Source organism: Montipora foliosa, chromosome 13, assembly GCF_036669935.1.
Source record: "Montipora foliosa isolate CH-2021 chromosome 13, ASM3666993v2, whole genome shotgun sequence".
In the NCBI taxonomy this organism is placed as follows: domain Eukaryota; kingdom Metazoa; phylum Cnidaria; class Anthozoa; order Scleractinia; family Acroporidae; genus Montipora; species Montipora foliosa.
The window spans coordinates 1,161,918-1,171,917 of NC_090881.1; the positions used below are offsets into that span (position 1 = coordinate 1,161,918).

Genomic DNA, 10,000 nt, shown 5'->3' on the forward strand with positions numbered 1-10,000 from the left:
CTTGGTACAAAGGAAATTTAACCTGAATTTAATTTTGACCTGTATCTAATACATGCATTCAGTAATTTTGGGCTGATTACAGGCAGTTTGTCCTGGTTAGCTGGTATGACTTTGATTTTTAATCACATCAACTTAGCAGCAGCTATGAAAGAAGTTGATATTTTGAACACAACTCCAACAATAGCAGCTCATTTTTGTGATTAGAGTTTTAGTAAATCCAGTGATTTGTTACAATTCTTTGTTTGCTGGCTATTTATTTTTAGGCAGAAATGTTGTCTAAGCCTGCTACCTGTAATCAGCCCCTTGGGTTCCATTAATTTTGTATTCCAAATAAAATCACTTCCATGTCAATGTATATTAACTATTGGGATAACTTATAGTAAGTTATCATGGAATCAAAAATGCCCACTTTATTTCATTTAAGAATGAAATTGAACATGTAGTTTTTACACAGTACATGCTATCCCTTGATTTATTTATTGTTCACCTTACGTTGACCTCTGAAGTTTTAACTTTAAACCATTTCTTGAGCAAGAATAGTGTCCGTATGGAAGCCAACCACCATGTAGGTAAAGGACCTTCCCTCTTTTAACTCGTTCAGTTATCATCTCAGGGAAAAAAGCCCTTCGATAAAAATAATCAATCTTTGGCAACAATTCATCATACCATTTGCTGTTTTCAAAGTGGATTTTTTCAACAAACAGTGGCATGTTGTCTCCAAAGTACACTACAAAAATTATTCCTTCAAGGGGTATAATGGAACAGTACAGCTGACCTTGAACTTGACAAAAATAGTTGTGGTTCCTTTTAAGTTGCACAGACCCATCAGCCAGTTTCTCCAAAAAGAAACTCTTTGCTTTGCAAGCTTCATCAACAGTCATGCCAGCCTTGCTGAAAGGAGATTTTATTTCCATCCCCCATTTTTTACCAGTGTCAATCATAGTTACTACTCTGTCTAAGCTTGCTCCAAGGTATGGTTTGTCTTTAGACAGTGACAATCCAGGTTCCTCCACACTTACTGCAATACCATCCTTCCTCATTTCCCTTATGAGTAAATCAACAGCTTTCTGTTCGCTTTCAATTCCATACTGTACAGCTTCAGTTGTAAAGTTACTGTAGAGTATTGCCTTCAATTTATTTGAAGGCTCCACTTTTGTTTTGGCAGCATTTCCAAAATTTGAGGCTGTCAGTACAGTTTTCCTTTTTTCAAACCATAGGTTGTTGTTGGCTTGCCCCCTGGTCAACCTTTCAGTTTCCTGTACCTCCTTTAGAGTAATAGTTAGACTGGAAACATGCTCATCGATCATACTTTTAAAACGATTAGTAGCTATGTCATAGCTGTCGGTGAAGGCAACACTTTCCTGTTGCTCTTCATTCTCTTGAAGGGTGGGTACCTCAGAACAGTTCGATTTGATGTCATGAAAAAGAAAAAATGAGCAGGAAGGCAGACACTTTTGAAGGCTCTCGCTTAAAGTTTTGAACCTTCTTTCATCTCTGTTGCGCTGTTGTGGTGGTCTTGGGTCGAACTTTATAAGTTTCGGCTTAAGGCGGATGTTCTTCTTCCCAAATCTTATTTTTCGTATTAAGATTTGATCAAGGGGCTTGGCTGCAACACTCTGATTGCGTGGAACCACCCATACCGAAAGACGCGATGTGCACGATAGTGGTTCAGGATGTTTTTGTAAACCCCGTCTTGTAAAGTCTTCCAAGGCAAACAACACACCTCCGATATGATTGCACTTTCCCTTACCCTGTGAGCCAAGCCCGGCGGGACACGTACAAGCTGCGCGTGATACATCACATTGAGGAGTGAACTCCACGACCACTCGGTAAGGCGACTTTTTCATCGATGGCAAAACACTGGCTTTTACGCACGTTTTGCCCTCATGGGTTTTGCTTTCAAGCCTTTTAACGTTCCCTTCAAAGAAAAATTGGTAAGATTTTAATTTCTTAAAATTTGTTCCCTTGAGCACAATGTGGCGGTACTTGCGCGTTGAGACAACCAGGTAATCGTAAAGTTGAATAAAGTTTAGTTCGGGAAGCTGACGTAAATCAGTGGACCATCGTACTTGAAGTCGCCACTATTTTCCCTTGTATTCTGGTGATCCTGACCAGTATTATCGCTACTTTGCTGCTGATTCTCACCCGGTCGTAGCACGTGTCGCACGAGTATCGCGTATACTTTTAACACCAAATCTGCTTTTATTCCGCCCGTCGCTTCCGAATTAGAACGCAAAATTTCCCTTAAATCCTTCACTTTTAACTTCTGGATATCCTCTAGCGTTGAAATCTGCATATCCTTGTAAACTAGTACCATTTTAGAAGCGATTGAACCACGCAAGACTTTTCCGATCAGCTGTATTTACTGTTTTTGTATTACGCGGGTCACAAGCAGCCTCACTATGGTGTTTGCGCGGTTACTAATCCAATAAGGCGCCGGGAACTGTAAATAGGGCTATTGGGGAATCCCCTCATGGTTTTGCTCATTGCAGAGTTGGTAAACACCTTCTCTTCTTTAAGGACCCTTACGATCTTGTGAAGGTCTACTGAGATGGTAAGAGAGTTGTTTCTTCCACACCTTGAACTCCCCATCAAAGTCTTCACCAACACTGTCCAGAGCTTTTGTTAGGCTGGTTGGTGCCACTGACATACCCAAGTGGTTCATGCGGATGATCCCCTTCAAGAGAAAGCATATTGTTTACACATTAGAATAACTTCTTTTATCAGCTTTTCTTGGTAGTTTAGACATGACCAAGATGGTGTTTAGTTAAAAAAAAAAAACAAATGTGAAGAGCTGTTCATTTATTTGTTTATTTATTTATTTATTTATTTATAAAGAAAGGAGGAGAGGAAGGAAGGAAGGAGGGAGGGAGGGAGGGAGGGAGGAGGAAGAAACAGCACAAACTGGGTTAGTTAAAATGTACTCAATTGCAACACAAGCTCCTGTCTAATGAACCTGTCAAATAGCAAATGCACCAGAATAATTGAACAAGATCAGAAGCACAACAAACACCACATAAATGGTTTGTTTGCACATATGCACATATGCCTAGCTTCATAGCTAGTTGAGTTTTATAGGTCTTACCTGATGATAAACTGTCATTTTATTTCTTCAAAGAAATGTCATCTTACCTGTTTAGATGTTTTCCCCATTTTAAGGGTTAATCCAGTGATGTACTGCACCAGGCTCATGGCTTTATCACGTTGTTTTAACACAACTGCTGCAGCATTTTTACCAGTGCCAGATAACAATACATTGTAAAATAATGGGGCTCTGTTCTTAAGTTCTTCACTGACTGCTGCCCAAGAGAATTTTACAACTGCATCTTTGCTCACAGAGCGAAGTATTGAGGGATTACTCAAAGAGCAGAGGTTTTTACACTCTTTGGAGATTTCTTTGCAAACAAGCCCTTCTATGTGACGTCTTAAACTGGGACACTGAAAAGCAGCCTGTGCCACACTTTTCAAAGTTCCTCTTGCCAAGGCCTTCCCAAGGCTGTGCATGTCACTGGGAAGGGCTCTTTTGTTTCTCACAGTTCTCATATATTACAGATACCTAAGTGTATAAAAAACTCCAGCAATTCCAAAGATACAAAAACAAAGTAAAAACAGTAATATCTAACAATACATCCTTTGACAGACTAAGAGCAGCTAATGCCAAACAAAATTATCTAAACTGAAGCAAACAAGGAAAGTTTTAGACAGCGAGAAAGGAGTGCAATAACATATGCACTATTACTTTGGACTTTTAAAGTTTTAAATAGACAGCATAGACTTCATTGGAATACACTAGCCCCCTTTGCATTTAAAACAAATCTAAAATGCCTGTAAGTTGTTTATCCATTCAAACGATCTGATATGCCCTTGTGAGTGTACCCCCAAACAGACAAATAAGTTTTTGATGAATATATAGCGGCTTAACTGTGCGTATTAATAGTTGTTGATGCAAAGCTCGGTGTTATTTACATCATGCGAACCACCGAGGAAACACATTTCTGCGATATTCAATTTTGCTATAAAAACAGTTTTTTGGCGATTTCTACTTTAAGATCAATTTGATTTTGTATGGTGGTTATCTTGTATAGCAACTTTCAATAATCAGAACTTTGAGGCTCGAGAATTTAACCATGTCCGTAGGTAGATACACTAAAGACCGTGTGTTTACTCTTACCTCCACTTTACACACAGGAGAGTCTTCGCTTTGAAAATGCTGATTTATAGACGTCGGCACGGTAGTAACAGCACTACTAGCAACATCCAATGATGCTACCGAGACTTGTGGAATCGGTAATGGCTGCAACGGAAAAGCTCCAGCTTGCTGCAGAAATCTTGAGACAGGCTGAAGAAACAACCCTGGCCTGATTATCCTTGGAATCACTGGATAGATCTGCATTCGGCCACCCGATTGTAGTGACGACGATTTTGACATTGGACTCGGCATTGGACGTGAGGCTTTCGATGAACTATTTTCATTCTCTGAAACATCACTGGGTAACTCCCGCTTTCACCGCACACTCTGGCCTTGCACATTTTCAAATTTCTGTGTAAGGTCGGTTTTCAAACTTTTCAACGCGGCTTTTAACCCAAAATATCTGTTGACTGATTTGTAACAATTATTGTTGCAAAGATACCCTTCCGGGTCCAGGTTCTCGCTAGCAACGATTTCCTGCAGCTTTAAAGCAAGGTCTTTTTTCAGTTTTACCCTCTTTCTTGGGTCATCCAGAAAACTACTACATACAGCACATTTTTGACGTGAAGAAACAGAGGACCGAACAGGTTTTTTCGGAGTCACAACCTCCGCCATTTTTTTCCCGCGCTGCTCGGGTGCGGCAATTAATTTGCATAAAAAGCGGATGTGACGTCACGGACAAGCTCTACGGACCAGTGATCCAGCCGTAGTTGGGAGGAGGACAACCGCACTCACAAAACGGCTGGAAATCGAGCCTATATGTCTCTTGGATCGTCACAGACTGTTCACCTATGATAATCAACAGCTTTCACAGGCATCCAAAGGTCGGTACACAACTTCGATCGCATGGTGAATACGCTTCTACAGTTTCTTCAGTTGTCTGAGCTGGATTTCTCTGTGGTTTTTTTTTTTTTTTTTTTAACAGGGAAGTGCACTGATTGTGTAAGATTTTTCCCGTGTAGTTTCTTTACAGACAATAATAATGACTTTTATTAAGGTGCCAAGACTTTGTAGTGCTGAGGCACTATTTGGGGACAATGAACACATAAATGTAATCAGTTTCACAAAATAAGATCAAACATTCATTTTTAAGAAAGGAGAAACCGGAGTACCCGGAGAAAAACCTCTTAGAGCAGAGTAGGAAAACAACTAACTCAACCCACTTATGACTTATGACTTTGAGTCGTATATTTTAATAATAATAATAATAATAATAATAATAATAATAATAATAATAACAATAATAATAATAATAATAATAATAATAATAATAATAATAATAATAACTATATTGTTAACATATTTTCCTCCTCCTGTTCTGTGCAGGATTCGGGTGCATTAGAGTTATATCTGGTTAATCAGTGACGTGTGTAGATTTTTTTTCTAAAAGAGCATGTTATTGCGCCCGTAACTTACAAAAGGTCATTTTACAATACGGTAAAAAAATCCTTTTAAAGATGAAGGGTATATAGGCTCCCTAACACATGGAAATCGACGAGGTGCCGAACCGTTTCAGATAAGATACAGAATTTGTACACACGTCACAGTATAGTTGGAGTATTGAGTATTGTGGGTACTCTATGGACATTTTCTGGTGTCCCAGCTAATAAAAGCAGACTACGCTTTACACCAGGCATACGGATATTTAACTGGCAGCTTCTGCAGGTGCCGGAGCACAAATTACGTAAAACAAAAGAAACAAAGACAGGAAACAAAATGACTCCAAATAAAGACTAACCCCAAGTGACCAAAAACACGATGTTTTCCGGTACCTGGAGAAAGACCCGTTAAAACAGCCCTTCAAGAAAGGGCGTGCTCTGATTGGCTAATAAATGCAATCTTTTTCCGAATGGGTTGCACGCTCACGTCAAGCATGCCGTAAGACTTTTTGCCGGTTTTTTTTTTTTTCCGCTATCTTTCGAATTTTCACAAGATAACGAAAACAATTCCGATAAATTCCCCAGCTTTGAGCTCAACACCAAGTAAGATGAAAATATTCGCTAATGTAAACGAACGCGCCGCTGGTAATGACCCTGAACGGGAGCTTAATGATCTGGTCGAACAAAGGCACTCGGACAAGACCAAAATATTAACAAATTGGTCCTTATCAACCTTTTCAGGTGAGTATGTCTAGTAGTAGTTCTAAAGAGGATTTTTTAGCGATTTGGCGACACTATATTTCAGTGCAAAATATTTTTGGCGTAGAAAGCCATTTGAATGTTTTCTTCGAGCAAACGTTGTAAGGAATTTTTAGACTAGTTTCTTAATTATAATTTGTTCATAGTTTTAGTTCCCCTTTAAGTCGTACATATTAATGAAATCCATGCATCTGTTTCAAGTATAAACTTAATTTTAAAAAAAAAATGTTTTACTGAGCATTAAATTAATGAGATAAGTTTTATCTGGCAAGGACAACGCTTGAGCAAGCAAATGCATCTATATGCGCAAAATAACTAGTTTACATCTTTAAAATTCTCCTTCCTTTCTTTATTTTGCTATAATTAATAACGAAACAGTTACAAAGACCGTATTTTTCAGTGAGGCCATGCATGCTTTCAACTTTAGGCTGGTGCTCAGAAAAAGTTATACAAACACCGACATGCGACAAAGGGTCAGCTGGACGAGAATTTCAGGCGATTTTACGCCGAAACACGAACACAAAAAGGAGAGCCATACAATGAATCAACCCTGCTTGGGTTCAGACAGAATCGAAAGATATCTTAACGCTCCTCCTTACAGCAAAGGGCTTCAGCTAGCAAGTGATCCCACATTTTTTCGGTCATCAAACCACGTGTTAGATGCGCAACGTGTTAATTTCAGGGGCACACAACGAGAATATAGTTCAAAACCACTTAGACATAGCATCGTTAAACGTATTTTAGTATTTAAGCGGTAGTATAGGCATATTTTTATCCCCTAAAATTTTTTTTATCTATTCGAATTTCCTAGCTGAAAGTCTAGTGATCCGAAAATTATAGGGATCAAAACTTACCTTTTCGAAAATTTCAGGCAGAAAAAAGGCTCCCGAAAATTCTAGATGACCTTTTTAGGGTAAAAATCCGTTAAATATGGGCAAAGTATACCATTTTCTAGAACTTCGAAAATCCTAGGACAGGCGGGCAAGCAAGAAATTTTACAACAAATGTTCTGAAAATTCTAGATCTCAAACCGTCTTCCGAACAGATATTGTCCGAAACTTGACGTTGGGTGCCCCTGTAATTTGAAAAGAAGTGGAAAGGAAAATGAAACCCATAAACCTGCTATTTAAGAACAACATCTCAGACAGCTCAAAACCAGCGGAGTCATTTTTCTTTCCTCCCCACTCTCACTTTTAAGAAATTTTGTCGTTGATGCAGCTGGGAAAAAATTCGCAATCATGGTACATGATGAATCTTCGAAGAACAATCCAGATGGGGTCATTGCATGACAAACCCAATAACGAACAAGAAGCAAGGATGTACGAAACTGCAAACCAATGCGATAGCTTCAAGTCTTTAAACCTCTACCCTTGAAAAGGTTAACCCCAATTGCAGTGCATTTTTCCAGTAGCTAAAGGCAAATTTCAGTCCCGAAGAAGATGCAAAGTAAAGTAAAAGCACTTTATTTAACGTCGGTAGTTCCTTCAGCTACGAGGCTGGTATCAATGGAAGCCGACGGTGCGCCCTTTACCCCCCTCTCTCTGTCAGTGCTCCGTTTCACGGGTATTTAAAGCTACAGCTACACGGATCAGACAAAAGTCGAAACAGACGTTGAGGTCACCGAAAATCTATCCGGGCACCTCTTGCTCCGAAAGCCGCACACCAACCAACTGACCTACTCCTACTCCTGTGTGGTTCGAATAAAGGCCATTTGGCTTTAACACCCTCGCAAACATGATGAAAAACATCAGCGAAGCGGCCGAGCTGTCTCAGATATACATAAACCACAGCATCCATAACACTGTGGTCCAATGCTGGCTTCCCCAATCGACATATCATGTCAATTTCAAGTCGTCGAAACGACCAATTCCTAGCACATTACAACTCTCGACCATCTGTTTCACAGCTTCAATTGTAGTGATGTGTTGTCCGGGGCGCTATCGGCTCCAAGCACTAGTTGTACAACCACAGCTTGCCAAGTGCAGTCCATAGTGGAATTGAGCAGTGGTTTACGTCAAGAAATAATTCAAGAAATAGATCCTTTACAGGTTGCAAGAGAAGCAACACCATTTTTTTCAAAATTTCACAATTCAAACTGTGCAGCAGACTTAAATTTGTGAGACGATCAATTTGACGTTAGCGACAGCATGTCTTGTTTGTTGTGATTTGAATACTGTACGAAAGTTCACTGAGCAGTTTTACTTTGCAGGTTGTCCCGCGATAGAAAAAAACAAAAACAAAAAAACAATGACCGAACTCGCTGAGATCCAAGCACAGTCAAACCTGTATATAGCGGCCCTGTATTAAGCGGCCAGTTTTCAAAGTCCCGATTTTTCGCTCTTACAAACACTGTATTTGTTACCTGTATTAGGCGGCTACCTCTATTAAGCAGCCGCGGCCACCCTGTGGCAGTACCATGTTTGTCTTTCTTTGTTAGTTTTACCTGTATTAAGCAGCCACCCCTGAACGGAAACTAAGCCGTATGTCATTTTATGTGGAGTTTTATTGTGTCTTCAGTATAGAGAAATATCATTCGCAAAGCTACAGTAACTGTAAACTGACAATCGGCTGTTTACTGTCGTTAACGCTTTGCAGATGTCCACAATGTGCTTAAGTACAGTACAAAATTAAAATCTCAAACGCAAAAAAACATGATCGTTTTGAAGATATGCCTCACTCTTAAGCTAGAAATTCTTCTTCAATTAGCTTGTTCTTTAGCCGTGTGATGGAGAATAAATCGCCTTCAAACTTATACTCGGTTACTACTAGGTTAGTACCACTACCAAGTTTGCGTATACGATTGTTTATAGGTAGAAGCAATAAATACAAGTATTTTAGGAGTATCATCAGTTAAAAACTCACAGCTCTGTCGTGGTTGTTGGTATGTTGGTCAGTATATGAGCTGAATGTTTCCCAGTGCAGTTAAAGATGTTTGCAACTTGTTGAAACGCAAAAAAAAAAGCGCTGCGGCAGTGACACAAATTCAAGCAAATGCGGAAATCTGTAAAAGATAAGCAAAACATTGTCAAAAAGCAAAGAAATAGCTTATCCTTTATGGGATTTGCTTTAAATCTTAAATTTTGGAAGATATGATATATGCATCGAAGACAAGTGGCCAAATTACTTTATTTAACAATTATTCGCCCGAAGGCGAAGTGATTTTCGGTGAATATTCACCGTGACGAAGTCGAGATGAATATTTATCGATAATCACTTCGCCTTCGGGCGAATAATTGTATAAATACACAGGTGATTATTTCAAAAAAGAGAAAAACAAAAGACATTTCAACACGAAATCATCTTCACTTACAGTGGCAAAACGACTACTGGCAGCCATTTTGTCCGTCGAGGTGATTATCGGCTGATAATCCAAGATAGCGAGCCAATGAGAGCGCGCGATTTTGTCTGATCACCTGTGTATTTATGCTAAAGATTATATTCGGGGGAGGTTTTCGGTGTTCGTGTTTGGGTGTTCTTGTCTCAAAACAAAGACTTCTGTAATACGTACGTGTGCACATAAATCATTTGATTATAAATACGTGGAAATCGGGGTAAAACACAAAGTAGTACAAAAGAAGTTTCAGGGGCAGGCAGGAGAAAATGACTTGCATAGAGCTGTGAGACGTAAAATATTGATAAGGGGTAATTATGTTCTGGAAAAATTATTCTAGAA

At 39.3% G+C, this 10,000-nt stretch overlaps 1 pseudogene; it reads right to left on the reverse strand.

The window, feature by feature from the left end:
- Positions 1 to 469: 469 nt before the first annotated feature.
- LOC137982158 (uncharacterized) lies at positions 470 to 2,317 on the reverse strand (annotated as a pseudogene).
- Between the last annotated feature and the right edge of the window lie 7,683 nt (positions 2,318 to 10,000).